Source organism: Hemitrygon akajei, chromosome 9, assembly GCF_048418815.1.
Source record: "Hemitrygon akajei chromosome 9, sHemAka1.3, whole genome shotgun sequence".
Classification (NCBI taxonomy): Eukaryota; Metazoa; Chordata; class Chondrichthyes; order Myliobatiformes; family Dasyatidae; genus Hemitrygon; species Hemitrygon akajei.
In genome coordinates, this window is record NC_133132.1 from 86,563,070 (window position 1) to 86,578,499 (window position 15,430).

The following is a 15,430-nucleotide window of genomic DNA, read 5'->3' on the forward strand; positions in this document are numbered from 1 at the left end:
AAACAAAGCATGTGAGCTGCATGCTTGACATCTGTTATGAGCATCTATTATTTTAATCATTCTGAGTTGGTCAGGCTTTTGAAAAGGCTGCTGAATTAAAACTGGAGTACATTCAGTCTACCTATGATTAACACATCAATATTGATGAATATGCGGGATCGGTGACTGGCTACATAGGAAAGTGCATTGAGGACATTTCCATGATTAAACACTGCACTGCCAGGGCAAACCAGAAACGAGGCTGACTGCAGAGGTCTGTATGCTGCTTGGGGATCAGGATGCTACCTGCAGATCCGGGGATAAGACGACTGTAATGTCAGCAAGAGCTGTCCTTTTCTATGCCACCGGGCAGAAAAAGCAAGAGTACTCACAGAAAATTCACAGACACCTTTGTCATACTAGGGACATGTGGGTGCATGTGGCAAGGCATACAAACCACAACTGATTACAAATCCACCTTGCATATCGATGACAGTGACGTCTCCCTTCCTGACAGTCTGCACGCTTTCTATGCACGATTTGACCAATTCAATGTTGTTACATCAAGGAGAGTCACCTCTCTTCCCGAGGAATAGGAACCCTCTGCCCACAGCCTAGGTAAGGATTACCCTAGACAGGGTAAGCCCACGCAAAGCTGCAAGCCGGATATCAGAATCAGAATCAGAATCAGGTTTATTATCACTGGCATGTGACGTGAAATTTGTTAACTTAGCAGCAACAGTTCAAAACAATGCATAATATAGAAGAAATAATAATAATAATAAATAAGTAAATCAATTACAGTATACATATATTGAATAGATAAAAAATCATGCAAAAAACAGAAATACTGTATATTAAAAGAAGTGAGGTAATGTCCAAAGATTCAATGTCCATTTAGGAATCGGATGGCAGAGGGGAAGAAGCTGTTCCTGAATCACTGAGTGTGTGCCTTCAGGCTTCTGTACCTCCTACCTGATGGTAACAGTGAGAGAAGGGCATGCCCTGGGTGCTGGAGGTCTTTAATAATGGACGCTGCCTTTCTGAGAACCGCTCCCTGAATATGTCCTGGGTATTTTATAGGCTAGTACCCAAGATGGAGCTGACCCCCCTCCCCCCGATGCAGCCTTTCAGAATGCTCTCCACAATACATCTATAGAATGGTCAGATGATGACAGTCTCTGCAGCCCAGCTAACAAAGGCCTTAACAGACATCTCTCTGACGCAGTCCACTGTCCCTGCAGACTTCAAGGCAGCCACAATCATTCCGGTGCCCAAGAGAGTAACATTTACTGGCCAAAATGATTAACTCCCAGTGGCAGTGACTTCAATAATTATGAAGTGCTTTGAATGGCTTGTAATGGGTCATATAAAATCACACCTTCCAGCTAGATTGGACAATTTCCAGTTCACTTACCACTCAACCCGTCCTTAGCTTTGGCCCTTCACTTCATCCTATCCCACCTGAAAATGATGCCTCATATGCCAAGATGTTGTCAATAAACTTGAGACTCAGGTTGTACAACATTAGGGAAATCATATATAGGCCTCCAAATAGTAGGCAAGATGTAGGGCTGAGATTGCAAAGGAACTAAAAAAGGCATGTAATAAGGGTAATGATATAATTGTAATGGGGGACTTCAATATGAAAGGGAATTGGGAAAATCATGTTGGTGTCAGATCGCGAAAGAGGAAATTTGTTAAATGCCTACAAGATGGCTTTTTGAAGCAGCTTGTGCTTGAGCCTACTCATGAAAAGACTACCTTAGATTGGATGTTGTGTAATAACCCTGATCTTAATAGGGAGCTTAATGTAAAGGAACCCAGTGATCATTATATGATTGAATCCATATTGCAATTGAGAGGGAGAAGCATAAGACACATGTATCAGTATCGCAATGGAGAAAGGGAATTACAGAGGCCTCAGAGAGGAACTTGCCCAGGTGGATTGGAGGAGGATACTGGCAGGATGATGGCAGAGCAGAGGTGTCTGAAGTTTCTGGGAATAGTTCACAAGGCGCAGGATAGATATGTCCCAGAGAAGAAGAAGTTCTCAAAAGTCAAGGGTAGGGCAACCATGGCTGACAAGGGAAATTAAGAACTGCATAAAAGCCAAGGAAAGAGCATATAAGGTAGCAAAAGTGAGTGGAAAGTTGGATGATTGGGAAGCTTTTAAAATCCAACAAAAGACAACTAAAAAGGCTATGAAAAGGGAAAAGATGAAATGTGAGGACAAACTAGCCAACAATATAAGACAGGATACCAACTGTTTTTTTCAGATATTAAGAGGAAAAGGGAGATGAGACAAGACAAAAAAGATGATTGTGGACTTCAGGAAGGCACAGGTCGTCCACTCTCCATTACACATCAATGGCTCTGCCGTGGAGAGAGTGAATTCAACAAAGTTCCTTGGACTGCACTTAACGGACCATCTAACCTGGATCCACAACACCCTCTCACTAATGAAGAAGGCACAGCAGCACTTACACTTTCTAAGGAGACTGAGGCTCCCCGCTCCCATTCTAACAATGTTTCTACATGCACTCCATCGAGAGTGTCCTGTCTGGGCACATCATTGTGTGGTATGGAAGCTGCAAACCATCTTCCCACAGAGGACAGTAAAATCTGCTAAGGGGATCATCAGGGTCTCCCTCCCACCTATTTATAACTGGGAACATTGCAGATGAAGTGCAGTTGAGAATCCCTACCACCCATCCAACAATCTTGTTGATGCATTATCATCAGGAAGGAGGCACAGAAGCATCATGGCTACAACTGCCAGACAGGGTAACAGCTTCTTCCCTCAGGCTGTGAGACTAATGAAGACCTTGCCACCACCGAGGTCTCGTCACTGGGACTGCGAGCTATTTATTGTACTGTTTACTGCTTACCTGTGCTGCATTTTACTATGTGCATTTTGAATTATATTTTATTAGCTTATTTACAGTGTAATATTTCAGTTTATGTACTGTATGTGATATATATAGTGCAGGAGCAAGGTGGTATGGAGGAAAGTTGCTTTGTTTGCTTGTATTTATGTAGTCAGATGACAATAAACTTGAACTAGCAGGCTGCCCCAGCATGTTTTTGAGTGCATTTGTTGTTTATGCAAATAGAACATTTCGCTGTATATTTCAATGTATATTTGATAAATAAATCTGATACAAATCTGACACTCACTCAGACCTGCATTAAAATAGCAGACAGGTCCTGATAATATCAATAACTCCCGACAAGCATCATCAGTGACTTTCTTCCCAGTCAGAAGGATATTTTCTACTGGTAGTCAGTGTTTTTTAAATACAGTGAAACCATTTTAACACTGCACCATTGCAGATCTTTAAGAGCTATACATTCATGTACAGAAGCCTATAGAAATGATCGATTTGATAAATAAGTTACAGAATTTGATACCTTACTGTATTCCTTGATCAGAAAATGAAAACCAAAAAAATCTTCAGAAGCTGGAAATTAAACAAGAAATGCTGGAAAAACTCAACAGGTTGGATAGCATCAATGGGAAAGGGAACAGTTATGTTTCAGGTCTGCAACTTTTTGTGAGAAATAAGAAAGAGAGAGACAAACTAGTCCAGATAGCAGAGATGGGGAGGGAGGGTAAGTGGTGAAACAAGGAACATTTAGCTAAGGAAGATAATAACTGTGTTGCTAACATTGCATTGACTGTGCAATGATCTATGGAGTCAGAGTGTTTTACAGCAGAGAAACAGGCCTTTCAGCCACCACACCAATACCAACCATCATGCCTATTTATATTAATGCCCCCTTCCCTGCATTAGTCCCATATCCCTCAGTGCCTTGCTCATCCATGTACATGTCAAAATGCCCTTTGAACGCTGTTGTTCTTATTTCTGCCTCCAGCACTTCCTCTGGCAATTCATTCCAAGTACCCTTTTAAGCCAATTCTTTCATCTTAATACTATGTCCTCTAGTTTTAGATACCCCTTGTCATGGGAAACATTCTCTGGCTATCTAGCCAATCAATGCCTTTCATAATTTGACATTCTGTACTTCTATCATGTCATCTCTCAGACTCCTTTGCTCTAGGATAAAATGTCCCAATTATCCAATCTTTCCTGATCATTTGTACAGCTTCAGTTTAAAATAAAAAGCTGTTTGTATAAGAACTAGTTATTGTTGCCATCCTTTCTTTCCCCCTTTTTTATACAATAACTTGTCACTTCCTTTCTTCTTTGGACATCCCATACTTGATAGGTCATCTGTTTCTTTTTCCATGGATGCTGTCTGACCTGCTGATTTTACTTTCCAGCTGCCAGACTGGATCGCTCAGTGTGACGGCTTGCTGATGAACACATTCAGGTAAAGCTCTTCAACACACAGGATTTCACCTTCAACAGGGCACGTACAATTCATACTGCTATGGAAACAGCAAGAGATATTCAATCAGCACTTTGTTTAACTGTGCTTATTATACATTATCCTGCAGTAAAAGGTGACATCTTCTTCATCAACCCCAGCTCATAGGGGTAGAAGAAGTGGTTTTGACATTAATCCTGCCACAGTTACCATAGCAACCATTCAGTTCAACTGTGTCCATTTATGGAAGCTTTTGATCTGTTGGAGGATGAAACACATAGAGTCAGCCTTAAAAGCTACGGAAAGCATAATGACTGCTGTTAGCAGCAGTATGCTGAGGTCCTGGTGGTAAGGTAGTAAATCTTCTAAGCAGACGCAGAGAGGTACTATCCACATACAGTACTTCAAATGAGTGAGTACCATGAAAGGTATACATTAAATGGCATGTTTACTGTAGAAAATGACAAGAAAAGTAACAGTGGTGGTTTCAAGACACCTATTGAACAAAACTTGAAGTGAGAAGAAATGCTTCTGTTGATTGTTATGTCCTGAGAAGAGGCACACACAGTTCAGAAAGATCCTATGAGTGAGCAGCAACTTGGCTCTATGCCCTGTTTCTGATGTATCTTTGCAATCTGTGCAGCAAATCAGGATTACAGTTTCCCCCCGTTATACTGTTAATCCATTGCAGAACTCGGGTTCTGTAGACCTGTAGTACGAACGGCTATCCACGCTTATATTAACTCCACCGATGTTGCTCAACCTGCTGAGCTGGTTCAGTTTTCCGTCTTCATGTTTCAGGTTTCCAGCATCAACAGGTTTTTGCTCCACCCTGCTGAATGTCAACGGAGTTGAGTGACCAGAGCAATGAGAGACTATAAGACCCACAGCTTTGGAAATTCATCCGAAATGTTGTATCCCAGACTGCCCTGAAGGAACAAAGACTCCAGTTGTGGGAAAGGTCTGACAGAGAGTGGGGGAGGGGGGTCACCTATCTGTTAACCTGTGTTTTTTAACTGTCCATAGAACTATACTATCAAAGTATTCACATAATGAAGATTCTATGTCTGGAGTTCTGTCTGAAAACCATTAAAATAGAAATAGTCGATAATCATTTAGTCATTTAAAATCACTTAGAAAGAGTGCTGAAGGACTTGTTTGTTTGCAAGTAGCACGGTGTGGTCAACTTCATTTCGACATTAAGATACAGGAGCAGGATTAGGCCGTTCAGCCAATCGAATCTCCTCCGTCATTCCATCATGGCTGATTTATTAACCCTTCCAAACCCATTCTCTTGCCTTCTCCCCACAACCTTTGATGCCTTTACTCATCAAGAACCTATCAACCTCCACTTTACATACATCCAACGGCTTGACCTAGGAGCTGGTTTGATTATAAAGAGCACGGAAAGTTATTAAACTTTTAATTCCTCACTTGTCATAAACACCCACGGTGAACAACCAATTCCATTAAAATTATTTTCACACTTGAAGAAAAGAATCTAAATATGACTACTGAAAAATGATTACTACCTGGGATGTAATTCAGAATGTTATAGCATCAAATATTGTATCAAATAGCTGAAACAGTCAACAGATAGGAGAGGGAAAAGAGAAGAGGAGGTGGCTTTGCTCAATAGTGTTAACAGGCCGTCCCTAGTTTACAACAGGGTTCCATTCCTGAAAGCCGTTCGTAACCCGAACTATTCATCAGTCAGAAATTAACAAGTGCGTGGGATAGGATCGTGGGCAGAGCTGTGATGAGAAAGCAAGCAGGTATAAGAAGAGCAGCCGCCAGCCAACGTCATTGACTCTGAAGTGAGTCTGCTTGGCCCTTCCAGATCTGCTTAGCTTCACCCAGCACCTGATTTTTTCAGCTCAGTATTGGAGATCAGATATAGGGAGAGAAAGCACATGAAAATGCCCCATTCCCACCCAGCAGAAGATACCTGGAGCCTTGTAGTAACTGTTAAATCCATCCCCATCTGTCCTGTCAGTCTCTCAAATGCTCATCTATATCTATGGATTGTCCATAAGTTAGGTCTTTATAACCTGAAGAGGAAATGTAGTTCAAAGGGAAAACTGCAGTTGTTCATGACAGGTAGAGCGTTACATTAAAGATAAGGCCACTCAGTTAGGAAAGGTAGTCTAGTCAGTCATCAGAAGTTGTGTTTCTTTGGATCATTAGCATATTCACCCTGGGTACAGTTGTGAGTAAACATAGTGTTTAATTTGTAGTATAAAGAGGTACAGAGAAGGGAAAGGACTTCATAGGTCAGCTGTTTCATCAAGGTTATTTAAACCTACAATTTCATACACTCAGTCAGCACTTTATTAGGTACACCTGTACACCTGCTCATTAATGCAAATAGCTAATTAGCCAATCATGTGACAGCAAATCAATGCATAAAAGCATGCAGACATGGTCAAGAGGTTCAGTTGTTCTTCAGACCAATATTCATAATGGGGAAGAAACGTGATTTCAGTGACTTTGACTGTGGAATGATTGTTGGTGCCAAACAGGGTGGGTTTGAGTATCTCAGAAACTGATGATCTGCTGGGATTTTCATGTTCAACTGTCTCTAGAGTTTACAGAGAATGGTGCGAGAAACAAACAAAAAATCCAGTGAGTGGCATTTCTGTGGATGAAGCCTTGTTAATGAGAGAGGTCAGAGGAGAATGGTCAATCAGGTTCAAGCTGACAGGGATGTGACAATAACTCAAATAACCACATTTTATAACAGTGGCGTGCAGAAGAGTTTCCCTGAAGGCACGGCATGTTGAACTTTGAAGCTGATGGTCTACAGCAGCAGAAGACAATGAACAGAGTAGGGGGTACCTGATAAAGTGATCACTTAGTGTATAACGGCATTTTATTACCAATTGCGAAAAATCGCTAGTCACACCTTCCCTGCAGCTGGCAATACTTCAGTCTGTTGTAAACGTGGGAAGGTGGGAAGCCATCTGTCATTCAGACCATTCTGGGTGCGTTACACTATTATGAGAGATACTTACCAGACCTGACAACTATATTAACACCTTTGCACAAGCTAATAAGAAAGAAAAAGCTATGCCTTTGAAATGAAACAGCAACAAAGGATGTCACAAAGGATTCCTGGTAGGGAATCATTCAATAGCAAAACAAGGTTCTGTAATTTACATGAATTCTTATAACTTGCAAGTGAGTTTTGTCACTGACAATCATCAGTCATCTTCTAGAAAGGAGTGGTGTGGCTGGAGTGTGCGTAGCTGTTGCCCGATGGAGGCATCCCGGGAGTGGGACTAAAAGCTCTCATCCCCTCATGCCACTTAATTGGGGCAGGGTACTGTTTCTAACCAGCATCAGAGGGAGGAAGATGTATCATGAGCCACCTATGAGGAGACAGGGGGTAGTGATGCCCCAATCTGATGGCATTCACCCATTCACGGAGCGTGGTGGTAAATTTGGAGTGAAGCTACCCTTGGCTCTGTTTGCTAGCAGAGTCAGGCAGCAATCCATCTTCAATGTATCTGTTAACTAAACCATGGCTCTGTATTCAGGTTTATCAATGCATCTCGTTATATTCTAGACAACTTTACAAAGAGTTTTTGTTAATTATTTTGGGTCTTATTTATTAGTAAAGGCTTCAAAGGTTATGGGGAGAAGCCTGGAAAATGAGGTTGAGAGGAATAATAGATCAGCCATGATGGAATGGCGGAGCAAACTTGATGGGTCAAATGGCTTAATTCTGCTCCTAAGTCTCATGAACTATCATGGTCTATTTACACAAACCACACAAATCTTACTAAGTAGGTGCCAAAAAGCAGAGAATTCTGCAAAGCAGGAGAACTTGGAAATACGGTAGATTCTAGTTAATTGGGCTATTGGTTAATTAGGGCAGCCACTTAATTGGCGCAACTCTTAAAGAACAAAAACTAATCAAGAAAATAGCTGTAATTCCCTTCGTTTACTTGAAACATGATGCTGCTTAATTGAGATAGGATACTCTTGCAAGCAGTTTCAAACTAGCATCAGACGCATGCACTTGCATGGCCATAAGACACGACACCGAGCTTAGAGCAAACTTTTTTAATAGTGTCAGTTATGTGTGATTCACGTTATGTTATCCATTGGGCCAATGGATGGTGATTCAAATAGCAGTGATTTTTGATAAGAGTTTTTTTTAACAAACGTTTGTATTTTCATTTGAAAAAAATTCAGACCCTTGCCAAGATGCCGCAAAAAGATTTGACAGTAGCCAAAAAAATTACCCTACTGGACAAATTAAAAGCCATCTGCCTAACACCACTCATCTGAAGTTGGCACAGGTAAGTGGAGTACCAAAATCTACAATTGGGCACTTGATACATCTGCAAGGCAAACTGCAAGAAGAATGTGTATTATGCAAGGGACAACAGGGAACATCCCAAAAACTAAAACGTAAAGGTAAGCCTCCAGATGTTGAAAAGGACCCGAATCAATTGTTTTTCATTGTAACTGGATGAGGTATGCAAGTCAGTGGACCAATGTTTAAAAAAAAACATGTCAGAGGAGGTAGCTAAGAAGATGGTCACGAAGATTTTAAAGCAACAGATGGTTTGATGTCTCAATGGAAATGTTGACACTACATTAAATTTTTTAAAAACACACAGCGAAAAAGATAGCGTTAATGTTGTAAAGGCTGAAATGGGTAAAGCTACTAAACTTCCCAACTTGCCTTAATAATTTTGTGCAGATAATATCTACAATGATAATGAAACCAGCCTTTTTTGTATCATGCCATGCCCTTGGCTACAAACACACAACACCTTCAGATTCAAAGAAGGGAATGGATCACATAATGGATTGATTATCTTCACTAGGTACCTGCACTAATTTTGTTCATTTACAGTCAATCAAAAGAAAAAAGTAGCATACACTGGATGAATTCCTCTGTCAAATTTCAGGAATCAATGCACAGTTTTATAGTGCTGTAGTAGTATTGCTAGTGTTCTAATTATTTCTGTATTTCATTTATTTGCATAATTTGTTATTCAGTTAAATGTCTTTTTTTAATACATTTTTAACTATTTCCACGAAACTTCAGCCAATTGGGGCAGTTAATTAGGCCAAACTGTACTGGTACCGATATGTTCTAATTAACCAGAATACACCGAATAAGCTGGTTGAACATAACTTCCTTTTCGATTTAAAAAATGTAAAGAAAGGAAGCAGTGTGGTGTGCTTAAGCATGTTGATGATACAACTGATGGAACTTTCACTTGGGCTATAATGAATACAGCTGGTAGTTGGAAGGAATCATCAAATAAACTGAAGCACTTAGATTAAGCTAATGCATCCTCATCTAATTCCTAGAGTGCATATGAAACCAGGCAGATATGCTTTTTATCATTAATTGAAATGCAATGTTGATTGGAGGTCTTATTTCCTCAACTAGTGAAAAACAAAGATGGTGATCTTTCTTTTTCAGAATAAATGAAGCAATTTAATTTGTTCTTTTACTGCACCATTCTGTCACTGTCTGGTGAATTTCAAGGTATCCTTTAGTTTAATTATTTTGGTTTTTTTTATATTCCTGGCCACTATTCATGTATTGCTATAACAATAGGTCTGAAGTTCAGTATTACTTCAATTATAAGAATGTGAAATCATAATCAAAGCAGGCCTCTAGCAAGTGAAAAACAGAGATGTGATACAAGAATATTGATTTCAGAAATGCAAGAGGTTCCAATTAGAAAATGCCATAACATTTAAAAAATATCAATAATATAAGGACAGTATTTTTCTATGTAGACAAAATTATAACTCACAAAGATAGTTCAAATTAACCAACACATTTCAGGATACCATTGGTTATACTGATGGTTATGGTTCTGAAATTTGTTTATTAGAAAAAAACTCTATTTGAGCTTCAGAATGGAAAAGACAATAAACCTGATTGACTTAAATAAGTAATTTTATTGCCACTGAAACTTTGCATTTTCTTTATTCCATTGAGATCCATTATCAAATAATTGCTTTGAAATGATGTTTTAGTCTGTTTTGCTCCATACTGCTGAGACATTTCATAAAAGCACACATGATGAAAAACATAGATTTAAGCATCTCTCTAAGGGCGATATTTTCCTATTCATTGAAAGAAAACAATTAATTTTGTTTTTTTTCTGTCATTGTAACCCAATAATTAATTTACTGGGGTTATTTTCTCAATGTATCTTCTGTACAGGTGTGTATAATGGGTTCCTTTTGCTGAATTGCTTGATGTTTCAGCCCCCTGTAGGTCTAATAGCAAAGCTCAGCAACAATAGATTGCAGACCTGTGCGTTCTGTTCTGCTGGGTTACCATCCAGTCAATAAAGTTGAAGGACACCTTAACAGCACTGTTATGTGTAATTTTGTTTATTGCAAAATAAACAAATATAGTCAAATGTAATAAATGTATAAGTGCATAAATAAATGAATAAACGAAATACACTCTTAAGTGCATATAAAATCTCACCACATTAGTCAGCACTTTACCTGCAATAAATTGCTTTGGAGTGTATTTACTTATGTATGCAGAGGCCACAATAATAGACCAAAGCACTACCAATATCTATTTAATGATCTAGGAAGCTTTGTGCATGTAAAATAATCAGCCCCAAAATCTACAGAAGATTTGAGAGTTCCAAGAACTGATCAGATAGATGCAATAGTGTGACTGTAGCTGTTCTGTTTCTGAAGAATCAGAGATTCAAAATAGTGCCAAGCTGCAGCCTTTGTCGAGGTGACATTTCAGACTTAGCTTTTTTTAGGTTCAGAAGGATTGTTTTGAGGACAGAGAGGGAAGTTAGGGGGCCAGATTAGATTTAGACACAGGGACTTGGGGCAGTTAGAGGTCAGGCTGAATTTTAGGCCTCGAGCTCCACATTCAAAGGCAGGTGATATGGCTGACAGAGAACTAAAATATCCATCGTGTTGATTGCTGAAGTTCCTTCTGTGATTTGGTCTCAGTGCGACTGGCTTGACAAAGTTAAAAGGAAGGTGTTGATCAAGAAAAATATGGTCTACACCAAATATAGTGTTGTGTTCTTTATATTAATACGTACCATTGGTTTCAAATAAAGAACAACATTCTGGAAGAAATAAAACTTTTATTTAACAGCAACAACAACACATGTCTTACAATGCCATGCTTCCAGATCTTTCTATCATTTCTGCACGTGCCCAGAACTCTCTCCAATCATGTTCTTACATGTGATATCACCACATCTTCCTTTCCTTAAAAAAGAAAAACAATTTTTGTGGGAGTTTATGAACACATAGACCTTCTAAGTGGTTCATGCAGTTCTTGTGTTCTGTTGTTATTTCCATGTTTTGTCTGGTCTGCATCAGTTAACTGAAACTCTGAAGTTGGCTCTTTCTTGAGGTCTTTGCGATTTCTTCTTAACACTGCTCCTTCTTCTGTTTAGACTATATATGATCTGGGTTGTACATCTTCAAATATCGTAGCTTTCTTAATTCCTTCCACTTCCATTTGTAATGAAATACAAATCTTCTTCATCTAATTCATTCATTAACTGTGTAATTTCTTTTTTATGCTGAGACTTCATCATTTCAATAAAACTTCTTAATTCATTCACTTGTGCTTTCACTTCTTCAATTGGATCCTGATTCTTGTCACTCTTCGGCTTCAGATCAGTATTGTACTGTACCGGCAAGTCTGGCCTCTGTCCTCCTGCAGAGGTGAGATTGCAATGGAATGCATGGCTCATTGACACATGTGCGTTACTTCCAGAGGTTAAAAATTGCAACCCCTGGTTTTGGTGGCAATGCTTTGTCAGATGCTGGTAACAAAGGGATGGGTCTGGGAGCTTTCTTTATGACTTAATGCCATTCCATTCTGTCAAGCTCTGTTTTCAGTTGATGACATAATGCAAAAGGCACTTTTCTACATGGATGTACTATGGGTGGCACTGTGTTGTCAATTTTAATCGTGTGCTTTCCCGGAAGACAACCAAGACCTTTGAACAATTCCTCATACTCTTTCATCAAGTCACAGTATTCTGACTCTGTGTCACTGTCCAGGACTAACACGCTTTTCACCAAATTCAGTCTCTCACAGGCAGATAAACCCAGTATTGACTGTACATTCCTTGGCACAACCACAAGTGAAAGGGTGTGTACAATATTCTTGCGTGATACTTTTACCACACATGTTCCTTTAATTGGAATGTCTGCACCTGAATACCCAGTCACTTTTATATTTGTCTTATGTAACTTTAGTCTTGGCTTTAATGCATTAAACTCAGATTCTGCAAGAATATTTACTTGTGCTCCAGTATCAAGTTTAAACAGAATATTGTTTTGGTTTACTTGCAATGGAATAGTCCAGTCATTCTTACTTTGTTTATTTTCACAAAGCACATCTATATAGAACTTCTCAAGTTCATTTTCAAGCACTGCATTTACTTGTTTTATTTTCTTTCTACTTCTGAAACAGCGTGCAAAATGATTACTCTTACCACAGTCGTTGAACATTTTCCCATATGCTGGACACTGTTTTGGCCGATGCTGCTGCCCACAGTGATCACATAGCCTTTTTCTCTCAGATGACGTCTTACTCTCTGTCGGATTTGTTGTCATTTAATTTTTTTTTTCTAATATGTTTGTGCTTTCTCACAGCTTGTATGTAGCTCTCAATGAAAAGTTCTTTAACCTGTACATCACTGTTTCCGAAGCTTTGCAGAGCATCAAAGCTTCTTCCAAATCTATGTCTTGTTCTCTTAAGTCTTTCTCTCAGACCATTATCCAGAATGCCGCAAACAATTCTGTCTTTAATGAGAGAGTCTGTCAGTTCTCCAAACTCGCATGTTTTACTCAAGTGTCTCAACTCAGTAACATATCGATCAATAGTTTCATCAGCTCTCTGCTTACATGTAAAAACTTATACTGCTCACACGTCACATTACACTTCGGTATACAAAATGCTTCAAATCTGTCCATTATCGATTTTAGATTTAAGTTATCTCCATTTTCAAAAGTAAAATCATTATATACCTCAATTGTATCGTCACCTATTATGTGGAGTAGAAGCGCAGTTTTCATTTTCTCCGTTTTTTTTATCTGCTTCGATCACCAATAAATAAATTTCAAAACGTTGCCTAAATTTTCTCCAATTCTCAGCTACGATCCCAATTAAAGTGTCAGTGGAGGCTGCAGCCCTTCCATTTGCAGAACTGTTAGCACACCAAAATAGTTTGAACTCTTTTCAATTATCTTCGACTCTCTCGTGTTAGGTAACATATTATTCTTCCAGACCAACTTCTGACACCATGTTGTGTTCTTTATATTAATATGTACCATGGGTTTCTAATAAAGAACCATATTCTGGAAGAAATAGAACTTTTATTTAACAGCATCAACCACATGTGTCTTACAGCGCCATGCTTCCAGATCTTTATATCATTTCTGTGCATGCCCAGAACTCTCTCCAATCACATTCTTACACATGATATCACCACATATAGTATCATTACTTATAGTGGAAATAGAGAAAGGAGAAAAGCAATTCATTCCAAGTGCTTTTATTCTCATATGGATTGATTCACCATTTTTATTTAACGTCAGACAAAATGAAACAAGCTTGCAAATAACAAATTGACTGTTTGAGCCCATGCAAATGCTATTAATCATAACTACCACAAAAATAATGTCACTGGTGAAGGAGCTGTTAAATATGAGGTGAGTCCACGTAGTTAGCCAGAAGAACAAAATTTGAGACAGCCAGTTAAGATCAGCAGTGGAAGGCATAAAAGGCATAAATTGGCTGAGGAATCGGTTGCTATTCAAAATGGAACAAAATCCTCTTGTGGTGCACACTTAATGAGACTAAAACACAATGAAATTTCTAGGCCAATAATTTGTTAGAAATAAAAGCAGTCTGTTAAAATGGAAAGAAGTCTTAGAGAGGAGAAGGGATACAAATGTTCAAAAAAAATTGAAGAGTTCTTCTACATAGAAGTGAGCAGAGTGTTTGATGTGACACTTGTTTGTCTGAACAGATGGAAGGTTAGTGCAACCAAGAGCAAAGAAACAACACATGAAGGTTGATATATTATGATGACAAACAAAGATTCATCACACTGACATCCCAGAGGTGGAAATGAGCTTTGCAGACTGATGGTGGGGGAGTGGGTAGACCACCAACCATATATTAAACTAAGGATAAAACTGCATGACATAGAATTATTTTCTGATGTAATCATATTGCAAAAATAAATCAAAAGGACTTGACTTTGAAAATATCCAACAGACTGATTATTCAAAAGCTGGTAATATGTCACCTTTCCACAGAGCCTAATCCAAACAAATCTCACTGACTTTTGGGTAGCCTAGAATATAAAATCCTCGTGCAACAGGTCAACACTGCTGAATCGGACATACTGTGTTCAGACAAATTTTTTGTAACTCCAGATAACTATTCTATCAACTCCACCCAATACCTTGAATATTTTCATTATTAATATTTTCCTGAGTAGCTTTGCAATTTGAGATTAAGATGCAGCTAATTACTTTATTAAAATTATTATGATAGATATGTTATAATAATTATGGTTTAATTTCCCATTTTATAATTTGGCAAGAGGGAGTATTTCATATTTATATTCAGTAGAGGAGTTATCGCTTATTTATATCCTAATAGAGAGCTAATTTTATATATATACTCAGTTACTCAGTAGCCATTTTATGAGGTGCCTCCTGTACCTAATAAATTATCACTGAAAGTATAGTCATGGTCTTCTGCTGCTGTAGCCCATACACTGCAAGGTTTAACATATTGTGCATTCAGAGATGCTCTTCTGCACAACACTGTTGTAATGTGTGGTTATTTGAGTTACATTTACCTTCCTGTCAGCTCATTCTCCTCTGACCTCTCTTATTAACAAGGTATTTTTGTACACAAAACTGTGCTCACTGGATGTTTTTTTGCACCATTCTCTCTAAACTCTAGAGACCGTTGTGCATGAAAATTCAAGGAGATCAGTAGTTTCTGAGATAAGCAAATCACAGCATCTGGCACCAACAATCATTCCACAGTCAAAGTCACTTAGATCACATTCCTTCCCCATTCTGATGTTTAGTCTGATCAACAACT